Raw genomic sequence first — 13,472 nt, 5'->3', positions numbered from 1 at the left:
CTAATGCGCACTTTCACAAATTGATGACCAGATTCGACGACAAATTTGCCTACCGCTATTCAATCCATGCAAACGGAAATAGAAAAAATGCGCTCAGGATTTGAATCACTAACTGCAAAAGTAGACTCCAAATCGAGTGCGCCTTCTCCTTTTGTTACACCGATTTCCTGGCCAAATGTAAATCGCTTCGATATACCAATCAACACACCAAAACGTCGCAGAGCAAACGATGAGAATTCATTTAGCTTCACCGCCGTAACGAATAATGTAGGTACGAAGGCACCAAATGTGATCAAGACTGTGAATCTCAACCATCGTGCTGATGATCATTTGCTTTGGATATATCCTTCTGCCTTTCATCCGGCTACTGCAGAGAACCAGATTGCCTCACTGGTTAGTGAATGCCTCGATCTATCGAACGTAACACCCAAGGTAGTTAAATTAGTACCCAGAGGAAAGGACGTTAGCTCGCTTCAATTTGTGTCATTCAAAGGCATCGATGAAAAATTCAAAGACAAAGCTCTTTCAAATGAATCATGGCCAGAAAATGTTCGATTTCGGGAATTTGAAGATATCCGCTCAAAAAACGGTGTGCAAATTATCAGGTTGACATCGGCCAGTAACGTTGGAGAGGAAACCCACGTCCCATATGGAGCCGACGATGGAGCCGTCACATTTGGATGTTTAGAGTTGGCAGTCTTATCTTCACCGGGACGCACTAAAAACCGTACGGTGAAAGCCCCTTCCGACCCCGTAACTGCCGATCCATCAGCTGTCACCATCAGGGCCGCCGAGAGGGGGGGGGGACCGGGGCGTTTCCCCCCGGGCCCGGAGTTCTGCAGCGGGCCCGGATTTTTAACAGAAACTAAAATTTTGACAAATACTTTCTCGACAAAATTTTTTTTGAGAATGCAATTAAAAATTTAATATCTTGTGTATGAGGTAACTAGAATAGCGAAAGTTCTAAACTATTGCATATTTGATATCAAATATGTTTATACCAACCTAATTATCGCATCGAAATAAGGTCAGACTCGATTGGGCATAGCGGAATTTGTACATTGAATGTCATGTACGCAGCTCACCTGGGTTCGAATCCCAGCCCTTCTCACAGGAATAGAGATTTTTATAGGAAAACTCCTAACCTGAATGAAGAAGCGAATGACCTTAAGGTTAAAATTGAACCTTCGCTTCAATGGATCAATGTTCCTCACAAAGATTCTAGAAAAAATTGAAGTGTGATTTCACACCCCGTGTTTGTTTACTGATGAGCAGAGCAAAGCTCGCTCGGGTTATCCTTCACAGCGAGAGTAGCTGGTGCTTTTAGATTCTTTGTGAATATCCGTGGAAGCGAAGTACTACATCCAACTATATCAACAAAACTGTTAACAAATGCAAAATTATACAACAAAAAGGTGAATGGCACAGAAAGGTGGAGTGTTTTACCAAAACATTACACTCTACGGTGAATGTGAAGAAAATAAGATATTTTTCCTCTAGTGTTACGAGCTACATATGAAATAAAACAGTGCATATTTATTTGTTTGTAAGCGTTTTATACAATAAAAAGCAATGGAAGTGCTTCAAAATTCTGTCGAGTGATCACTTTAATTCGAAATTTTAATTGATTTCAACGTAAGCCCACGTGTCTCTTGAAGTCTATTTCCTGCCCAGTAAAACTCTTCTGGTCAAAATACCACTAGAGGCTGTAACCCTACCTCTATTTGAGAGCTCAATTGGTCAAATGAGTCATCAAATACTCTTGATATTCCAAAAGAATTTGAAATTAATCCAAAAATTTCAATTTAAAATTTAATATATGTGTTTTACCGTTCATTGTTACAAAATCCATAAAAAAATCATATTCAGATACGCGATGATACTGAAACATTTTTGTCAGGGGTCGTACTAAAATGACGTAGCTTTTTTGGCGATTTTCGACTACCAATTCTCCCTTGCAAAGATGCCAGGGATAGAAAAAAATAAATACGTTTTACAATTCTTTCAAATACGGCTTAGAAATTTTCATTAATTCATTATAACAGCAAATTACGTATACAACAAGCCCCTTTCATGACGAGTATACTGCTAATAGTTTTGTTTTGAATTTTATATGCCAACTCTGCTACCAAACTAAATCAACTAGTTAGCAAGATTAGCTAACTAATGTAGCAAGTTAAATCCGCATACAAAATCTTTTCGTTTTGAACGTAACGATTTTATTTTTTTTTTTGAGCTATTTACTAGAAATCGGTTACAACATTCTTGTAAAATATTTTAAGTTGTGCTAACACACCAACACAAAAAAAATATTCATGTTTTTATAGGATTATGAATGTTTTCGAAACAAGCATAGCATAAAATCCAACCACAACCCTTATTTTAATTTGATCCATGTGTCTCACTTTTTCCCATTTTTTTCTTCCTACTTGGATTTTTTTATTTTGTTAAAATTTCATTGATCTATTTTTCCAAGTTGTGGATTGTATTTGTATTTCTACATGATATTCCGCCTTTTTTACCTATTTCCATACTTTTATTTTATCCATCTTTTTACGTTCCTTACTTTTGTTTTTTTTCTATTGCTATCACTATCACTTACTTTAATTTATAGTTTTTTCTCTGTTATTTCATTTTATTCGCAATTTTTCGAGAAAATTCTGCTCTCGTTATTTTATTTTTCTTATTGTTTCATATTTTAATACCCTTCTTTTTTATTTGTTTCTTTTGTCACTCCATCTAATTTTTAGAATTTTTCTATTTACTACATTTATTCTTATCATAGCTTTTTTCTATTTCCCGCTTTCTATTTTTTTGCATTTCCAAAAGCAATTTCACTTATTTAAATTCATTCCAATTTGTCTTATAGTGTAATGTTTTATCTTTCTCCTATTTTATTCTTTATGTTCTAGTTTTTAGCTTTCAGTTTTTCGCAATTTTATTTTTACCCATTGTTCATTTAATATAATGTTATTTATTTTTATACCTTTTTCTTAAGATTTAATTCGTTATTGTTATTTCTTCATTTTTTGTGTTTCTATAGTTCTATAGTTGACTTTTTCTACTATTTTTTGTTTTCCATTTTGTCTGTTTGCTCCGTTTTTGTTCAATACCTCCAATTTTCTTTACTTTTTCGTCTTTTCATCATTCCATTTTTCCAGCTTTCAAAATTTTCCAGTTCGTCCATTTCTTTAATTTCTCTATGGTTATTTTATTCTTGTCTTTTATATACACTCCTCTAATTTTATGCATTCTTAACGTTTTATTTAGTTTTTCTATTGCTTTTAATATGTTTTGTTTTTAATGTTAAATAAATTTTATTATTCTTGATTTATCGAGTTTTTCAGTTTTATGCATTTTTATATTAAAGTTTTCTGTAGTTTTTTTTTCATTTTCATTGATTCTTAAAATTTTCCTACTTTCTTTAATCTTCGCAATATGTTTTTCTAGTTTCCTGTTTTCTTTTATCAATTTTTATAGGTTTCGTTTTGGTTTTTTTAATAAACATTTTTTGACAATTGACATTAATTTATTTATTTGGTTGATTTTGTTGTTTTAGCTCTTTTGTACATTCTTTTAATATTTAGTTTTCCAATTGACAAAAATGGCGCTTTTTAAAGTCACCAAAACTGTCGAAGAGGTATTAAAAAACTCCCAAAGTTTAAAAAACTACGTTTTTTCTTTCATTGGCACTACAAGCAACTAGAGCATAAAACTGGTACATGAATAAAAAATTTCAGTGCATTATACACTCAGGTTTTTTTTACGCGGGGGATACAAGCCGCGTAAATGAAAACCGCGTAAATTTCAAAATCCGCGTAAATGAAAACCGCGTAAATTTCAAAATCCGTGTAAATGAAAACCGCGTAAATTTCAAAATCCGCGTACATGAAGACCGTGTAAATTTAAGAATCCGCGTTAATGGGAATCTCGTTAATGGATACCGCGTAAATTAAAAAATCCACGTAAATGAAAGCCGCGTAAATTTCAAAAACCGCGTAAAAAAGCCGCGTAAAAATACCGCGCAAAAAACCGCGTAAAAAAACCTGAGTGTACATAATATTAGTGAACTCCAATGGATTTCAAACATTAACTTTTTTTACTCAGGCAATACATAGTGGTGGGGGCCCGTACGTTGGACCCCCGGGCCCGCATTTTCTCTCTGCGGCCCTGGTCACCATCTTTCAATGCTCCGACACGTTTCCAAATCTGTTTGGTCTTCAAGCATCCAGCGTTATCCCATTAGTATGCAGCATTACTCCGTCAGGTAACATTTGCAGCAGTATATGTCCTGCTGAAGCTTCGACTGGTACTGCTCGCCTTTTAAGTAGTGATAACTTCCAGGCGTGCGTGACGTCATCCGATCATCAAAACATTGTCGCTTTATCAGATCTGCTTGGTCTTCAAGCCTGCAGCGTTACACCGTTAGGTGATCATCTTTGGAGTGATGTGGGGGAATTTGAGGAATTGACTCTCGACGCTGACTTGAATGGTAAACTGATGATTTATTACCAGAACGTCCGAGGCCTACGCACAAAAATCGACGAAGTTTTCATAGCAATCTCTGCCTCCCATTACGATGTAATTGTTCTCACCGAGACTTGGTTAGATGATAGAATTCATTCTCGTCAGCTTTTTGGTGATTAATATGCTGTTTATAGAAACGATCGCAGTTTTGTGAACAGCCGTAAATCACGCGAAGGGGGCGTGCGCATAGCTGTATCTACTGCATTGAATAGTTTCGTTGATCCAACACCTGTTGATGTTTCGCTTGAACAGCTGTTCGTTAAACTGAAGTTACATGATCGTTTTGTCAGCATAATTTACTTACCATCAGATCGTAAGAGTGATCTAGTCAGTGCAAACAACCATGTGCGATCAATTGATGCTGTTTTTTCTTGCCTTGGAAGTAATGACTGCGCATTATTGTTTGGAGACTACAATCAGTCTGGCTTTATTTGGAACACACATGACAATGTCGCAGTACAGTAGTCAGCGTACTTCGCTCTTACATTTCTAACGCTTGCGCTGAGCTATTAGATGGATTCAGCTTCAACAGTCTCACACAAATTAATAGCATGGAAAACCGTTATGGTCGTATCCTGGAATCCATCTCTGTGATTAATGCAAATCATCCACCAGTAGAAGTTACTATCAGTCTGCCGAAACCTGTTATTTTTGAGGATATCCCGAATGATCTTGGTTTTGACTTTCACCGAGCTGATTTCTTGGGACTTCCATCAGCACTCTTTCATACTGATTGGCATTCACTTGAGCATACGGAAGATATTGACTGCGCCGTTGAACATTTCACTGCCGTGATCAATGCTCTCATGGCTGATTATGTTCCTTTGCGTAGGCCAGCTCGTAAGCCACCGTGGGGTAATGCACATCTACGATATCTTAAACGGCTCAGATCTAAGGCACTTCGATTGTATTGCCGTACACGCTGTCGTTTCGCCAAATATCATTTTGCGCAAGCGAGTAATAATTATCGATCTTATAACCTTCTCTTGTACAAACGCTACTCCATTCGAACACAAGCAAACCTGGGCAGTAATTCCAGACAGTTTTGGAAATTTGTGAACTCCAAGCGAAAGGAGAACGGCTTACCTACTGATATGTTTTTGAAGGAGCAGACTGCCAATATGGCTTCGGAGAAGTGTAACCTATTCGCTACTCACGTTAAAAGCGCATTCAATGAAACAATTTCATCTGCTGATCAAATTGCGCACGCTTGTAGAGACACTCCATTAAATATTTGTCCTTTGAGAAGTTTCACTGTTACAGATCGGCAGGTTATTGTAGCAATCAACAAGCTAAAATATTCAGTCACTCCTGGTCTTGACGGCATTCCTTCATGTGTTCTCGAAAAATGCGCGGATGTACTAATTTTACCGCTGACTACTCTATTCAACAGTTCCTTTAGGCAGTGTCGTTATCCTTCCAGCTGGAAAAGATCAATTATGTTTCCTGTATTCAAAAAAGGAGATCGGCGAAATGTTGAAAATTACAGAGAAATTACATCGTTGTGTGCCTGCTCCAAAATTTTTGAGATCATAATGAACGATGTGCTCTCTGCATCCTGCCAAAGCTACATTTCCCCTGATCAACACGGATTCATCCCAAAAAGATCAACTTCCACGAATCTCGCCCAATTCGTGTCATTCTGCTTACGTAATATGGACGCTGGTGCTCAAGTTAACACTATATATACCGACTTGAAATCAACATTTGACAGAGTTGATCACGCAATACATTTGGAACGGCTGAAGTTATTAGAAGTGTCTCTTGATCTGATCCGTTGGCTCGAACCATATCTGATAGATCGAACACTTGTAGTAAAAATTGGGTGTGTGTTTTCTGCTCCTTTTACGAACAACTCGGGTGTTCCCAAAGGAAGTAACTTGGGCCCACTCTTATTCACACGCTTTATCAATGATCTAGCCACGGTATTACCTCCGGGTTGTCGTATATTCTACGCTGATGACGTTAAATTATATATGATCATCAAGTGCTGCATCAGGGATTGCTTAGCTTTACAACAGCTCTTGGACACTTTAAATGACTGGTGCTCCTTAAACTCGCTTACAATTAGTATTCACAAGTGCAGCGTAATATCGTATCATCGCAAGCACAAGCCAATTTCGTACGACTACTGTATTGGAGATCAACATCTTGAGCGTGTACGACAAGTGTCATTAACATTATCGTTAACAAGGCAAACCGCCAGATGGGATTCATGTTTAAAATTTCGAATGAATTTAACGACCCTCTTTGTCTTCGCTCACTGTACTGCGCATTGGTACGGTCGATATTGGAATCTAACTCCATAATATGGTGTCCGTATCAAGCAACATGGATAGCAAGAACTGAAGCCATTCAAACAAAAATCGTTCGTTATGCATTAAGACGCCTTCCGTGGCAGGACCCTATTAATCTTCCGCCGTACGAAGACCGCTGTAGACTATTAGGTCTACACACGCTTGAAACGAGAAGGAGAGTAGCCCAAGCTGTTTTCGTCGCTAATATTCTTCTAGGTGAGTTAGATACGCTGGAATTATTAGGTCAACTCCACATCTATGCACCAGAACGTATGCTCCGTCAACGAAGCTTTTTGTTGTTGGAACATAGGAACTCCCTATATGGTGATCATGATCTGATTCGTTTCATGTCTGCGATATTCAATGATGTGTTTGCGGATTTCGATTTCAACGTGTCATCCACCACTTTCAAGAACCGGCTGCTCAGGAGTCTCTGACTTGACAGTTATTTACCGACGACTTTTTATTCTGTAGTTTTATTTGCTGCTTTTCTTTTATATTTTTTTACTTGTTCTTTACTTTTTTGTATTAGCCTGTTTAGTTACATTTTTTGACGTAGGACTACGTCTTTGTTTTCGATTTAGGGGTGCACGTTGCAAATTCTACAAAAATGGTATGTAACGAAAAGTGGTCCAATTTTAAACGCATATAATTCATATAAATACTTCTAAGAATAGATTCCAATAGATTAACCCAAAGATTTTTGATATCATGGCATTAAAAATTTAAATAATGAACAACTTAGTCAAAATATCGCGCATTTACACACAGAAGATAGCGCTTCCCTAGTCCAGCACGACAGATTTGTGTACCTAGCGCGCTACGCTTCTATGAATGACGTCATCATCGACTATTTAAACGGACGGATTTGGCCGAACACGCTCAGTAACCTGTTGAGCGGCAGGCGAGGCAGATCACTGCGCTGTGTGTTTTCACAGCCAGTGTAGCTGAGTTAAGGACGATTCAGACGATACATCAGCTTCCGTCAACGTCAACGGAACGTCACCGTTCCGTCAGGATAAGTTACATGCAGTTAAATGGAGGCATTCACACACAACATCAATGGCACGGAACGTTTTGACGTACGGCATGTGTGAACGGACGCAAGAGAAAAGTATTTAACTTATCCTGACGGAACGGTGACGTTCCGTTGACGGAAGCTGATGTATCGTCTGAATCGCGCTTTAGAAGTCCGTTACACTATTTGTGGAGGTACGCTACCCAGTGAATGCGACTCCGTTCAAACACTATGCTATCTTTTGTGTTGTGCTCGTTTCCAGCACACTTTTATGTATAGTACACAAAATAGTTTGTACATGCGAGCTCCATTTGCAAACACGGCTAACATAGTGTCGTGGTATTAGTTGTCTCTTTCGCTCTACCCATCATCATCAGCGTTCATTCATTTTGCTTTGTGCGCTTGGGTTTAATTTTTTTTTTATTCATTTCGTTTATTTGATAGGCACAAATGCGTTAGCTTGGCGGTGCCAAATTCTTTTGTTTTTACATTTTGGATATTTTAAAACTAGGAGGTTACAATGGTGAAATATTTTTTTTTACATTTTGGATATTTTAAAACTAGGAGGTTACAATGGTGAAATATTATTTTTTTTAAAGAAAAATTTTACAGCTATCTTAAGACTAGAAATAAGATTCTATATACAAGAGAGGGAGCAAAAGATTTTTTTTTTATGAAAAATTTTAAAACAAGGAATTCAATAGTAATAGTTTTTTAGGAAATATTTACAGTTATCTTAAAACTAACAATATAGTTTGGTACACAAAAGGGGGAACAAATGTTTATGAGAAAATTCACCGGTGTTTTAAAACTAGGGATACAATTCTATTTACAAGATGGGGGACAATAGTTTTAACAAAGAGGTAAAATTACAACTATCTTAAAACTAGGAATACAGAATACAAATTTGAACTTTTTTAGCGGAGACTTATGCTTGGTCAAGATATTCAGAGGGGGCTGTAGAAGCAGTTGTATCAAGGACAGGGGAGAGAAAGCGTAGATGGTGACCGGGAGAGAAGAGCAAAACTTGCAACTTTCGGGCAAACGGGAGATCAGCGAGACAAATTAGCGCCTCAGTCTAGTAGGTCGGATTGGCGGATGGTATTCTTCGAACCCGCGGGGAATCCTTCAAAAGTCATCGGACCTCGAGTCGCTCTCGCTTCAGTTTTGTGCGACGGTGCGACGGCGGTTACATAGTTGCAGTCTGGAGCTGATCGGTCCCAAAAGGCAGGAGAAAACTTCTAAAACGAGAAATAAAAAGAAAGGGGCTAAATTGGGATATTTATCGTTTTTATGAAAGTATAAATAAGGGACATATAGGGGAAATCACGATTTGCCAGCATATCTCGGACTGGGACATTGGGTGGTCTACCTCGGGCCCGAAGGGAATCCTTTAACTGAGACCTGGCGTCCAAATACCCGGCGCATACCCAGACAACGTGCTCGATGTCGTGATAGCCCTCGTCACAAGCGCACAGACTACTCTCCGCAAGCCCAATACGCCGCAAATGCGCATCCAAGATGTAGTGGTTGGACATAAGTCGGGACATTACACGAATAAAATCCCGACCCACATCCATCCCCCTGAACCAAGGCTTCGTTGATACCTTTGGGATAATGGAATGTAGCCATCGTCCAAGTTCACCATTGCTCCACGAGGTTTGCCAACTGCTGAGTGTCCTCTGACGACAAATACTAAAAAATTCGTTGAAGCAGATTGGTCTTTCATATATGTCACCATTTAATGCGCCCACCTTTGCTAATGAGTCGGCCTTTTCATTGCCCGGAATAGAGCAATGAGAGGGGACCCAAACAAAGGTAATTTGATAAGATTTTTCAGATAACGTACACAAGGACTCCCGTATCTTCCCCAGGAAATATGGGAATTGCTTTTTGGGCTTCATCGCACGAAGAGCCTCGATGGAGCTGAGGCTGTCCGAAATGATGAAGTAGTGATCTGTGGGCAGAGTGTCGATGATCCCAAGGGTGTACTGAATTGCAGCTAACTCTGCGACGTAAACTGAAGCGGGATCATTGAGCTTGAATGAAGCGGTGATAGTATTGTTGAAGATACCGAAGCCAGTGGACCCATCGAGATTTGATCCGTCAGTGTAGAACATTTTGTCACAGTCGACTTCTCGGAATTTATTATAAAATATATTGGGGACCACTTGCGGGCGTATATGGCTTGGGTTTAATGTTTGTGGCGAATGTGTAGGTAGATCGATCTAATTTGTTACTAAATTGCACAACGAAAGTTTATTATTGACGTTCGATCAATTCATTGATTCATTTCCCCATCACGTGATTCATTTCCACTCAGCCTATAGTATTTTGATTCTACTAATAGATACATACTACAATGTCTATTTATGAATGAATATACTGCCACTTGAAAAACCGTTGCAAAAACGCATCTTGTGCACATATAAAATTGTTTTCCATTCTTGCATATTTATAATTTCTATATATGATTAAGACCACTGCATTCGCTATATTAGTATGCGTACTTTAGGAAAGTTACAAATAATGGCAAAATATAACTAGAATGCTTGGTATATACATGAAATGTGATTATATTGTCTAAAATTTTATTTTTCTTCACTGGTCCGGGTTTTTTACCACACACAATCGAAAATTTTTTACAAGCTAATTTTATTCTATAAAGATTTAGTTCCAGATATTAGTTCGGTCACAGTTTTCTGTCTTCTTTCTTCAGATCTTCTTAAATAAGTTTAATCGGATTCGATCACCTGCTACAAATGAAATGACCTGATAACCAAGAAGGTTTGGTTCAATATGTAATATTCGATGTTGATTGGTTGTGATTAAACCATACGCAAGAAATTTATTTGATTTATTATTACTATTAATGTACTAAGAAAATAAATATTTTACATTAAGTAGTAAAGTCCTACGTCTACAGCTCGTGCAACCCCATAGGGCTGCCCCTTGTTTTTTTTCTTTTATTTTTATTGTTATGTTATTATTGTTATTGTTAAGTTCTGTATTGTGTATTCAATTGAAAAGATATGGGGATTTTATGTCAATTTGAGAAGAGATAATGTTTCACTCAAATTGGCTTTTACCCATCCCCATATTCATTAAGACCAACTAGGTCAGATGACAAATAAAATAAAATAACGCAGTATTGTATCGTTGCCGCCGGCTGTGCCGTGAAATGAGTCTACTAAAGGAAACTAAAGTGTCCGTGTTACGGGATAATACAATTTCGATTGACTTTAATAAAACTTGTGTTAGACCCACAGTTCAGGAAGTGGAACAACTAGTTTAAGTCACAATAGAGCTTAATCGGGAGTTACGTACATTCATACAAGTCAGAAACTGTGTTTTGATAACGTTTAGAAATTTAGCTCAGGCAGAAAACTTTATTGCAAAAGAACAACATGCAACACGAGGCCGAATTTAATAACACAAGAATCAAGATCCCCGTGTATATGGACAACGACATGGTGGACGTTCGTAGCCATTATCTGGCACCGTGCAGGAAGGAAGATTACATCAAACGAATTATGCCGCAATACGGAGAAGTGGAATCTATTTCGAATGACACTTGGAAAAAAAATTTCACCGGCATTCCCAACGGCGTTCGTATTGCGAGGATGCGAGTAACTAACCAATACCTTCTTACATGACTATCGAATGCTAATCACCGAAGGAAGGCGTAACCTGTAAGCAAACAACGCTGATCACATATCACGGCCAGACCTCAACATGCTAATTCTGTAACCAGACAGCCTACTACGGAAAAACATGCGCCAAAACTCATCTACCACAGCCAACTCTAACAAGCAGCCACCGACACTTACAGATAAACCAAAAACAATGATCCAATTATTCAATAATGCAGGTACAACGACCACGACAAGCGCTCCCAAACCCACAACTTGTATCGCCAATAAAGAAGCAAATATCGATGAAGACATCGATTTACAACAGCGACCCGTACGAAAAAAAAACAAATAAGAACCTCTGACCGTGAACAGTAAGGGTGCTTACAGAGTGGCGGCGAGAAGCTGAGCTGGCGCTGGAACTGACATTAGAATGCGAGATGCGAGAAACCTGCTTGCTGCAAACCAAATGGGTGATGTCAGAGTGAAAGCCGAGCGGATCTGCGCCGACTGCCCGCTTTCACTCTGACATCATCCCTTTACTTTGCTGCAGGCAGGTTTCTCGCATCTCGCATTCTAATGTCAGTACCAGCACCAGCTCAGCTTCTCGCCGCCACTCTGTAAGCGGCCTAAGAAAGCATTGCCGATGCTGACATAGACGTGAAAACGATAACGCGAGAGAAGGCAGACTAAACGACGACGAATAAGGCAACTAATGATTCACCGTCGAGGAAAAAGATCTCGACACGCAGCAGCAAACATTCTTAGTATTTTTTATTTTTACTTATTGTAAAAACTTAAAAGATCCACAACTCAGTTTTGCAAACGGTTTGAGCCGTGTCAAATACTCAAAGTAATCAATGATTGTCATATTCACGACGAGAGATTCGATTTATATAATTTCTTTTATAGCACCCCTGGCGGCACAGTTTTCTACTAATTGAATATCCAAATTACTCTAAATTGTAGGTTTAAGTAAGCATATCAACTTTACCAAAGAAAGCGTGGCGCTAAATGTTAACGTAGACGAAATATTCGGCCACAACCCCAATCAGTCGAAATGGCATAAGCTATAGGATTCGTACTACACGGATACTCTTTTTACGTCCCCGTTTATTCGCGTAGTAGGAAACCCGACTGTAAATCAAGATTTTGACGGTATGCAACATTTTTCATACATTTGTTTGTGCTGCATTTGATGAGATCTACAACCTATACCAGGTTACTTGAGAAGTACAAAATCACTGTAGGACGGTGTTGTTACTGGTGTTGTTCAACTCGATCTTTTTTGAAAGCTTTCGTATTCCACATTATGGTGCATTTTATGGCGTCTCTGCCTAAAGCTCACCAGCATACAAATTCATGCTACCTGTGATGAACACCGTTGATTGCTAGTTGTGTCCGGCAACGATCACTTTCCGCTCGGATCAGTCATACCTTACCGTCCGATCGTATCGGTTCGCGCGTTTGTTCTTTCTGTGGTGCTTCGATTCGAGACGTTTTAGTTTCCATCACGCCATCCAGCGCACGGGTTCGTCGCCTACTACTTGGAGCCTGTGGCCGCCGATCAACTTTTTTCGGGTTTTCGTTCGTTCATTTTTGACAGTTCGGTTGGTTGATCAGTTTCTTTGTTGGCTCCGCGTGTTCAGGCATTATTTATATTTTTATTGGATTACTCACCCAATGGGGTCCCTGTAGCCCCCACGAATTGGATGCGGATTTTCTTTCTGTGTCTTGTCGTTTTGCTGCGGCATTGTTGTTAAATGTGTGTGTGTGTGTTGGTGGTTAGGTTTAAGCTTTGGCGCGCTGCTGTGGTATTTTTCGCATTTGGATCGCGGATTCGATTCGTTTCGTTTGGCTTAATTTTTCCTTTGGTGTGCGACCCCGCGGCCACCTACTTCTTCCTCGCTCGGGCTGTTTCGGTCAGTGGACGGCGTTTGAATTTTATGTATATTTCGTTTAAGAAGCACTGTTTGTTGAAAATATTTCCGTTTGATT

This window comes from Topomyia yanbarensis, chromosome 2 (assembly GCF_030247195.1).
Source record: "Topomyia yanbarensis strain Yona2022 chromosome 2, ASM3024719v1, whole genome shotgun sequence".
Taxonomy (NCBI): Eukaryota; Metazoa; Arthropoda; class Insecta; order Diptera; family Culicidae; genus Topomyia; species Topomyia yanbarensis.
Note: the sequence above shows the minus strand (reverse complement) of the source record.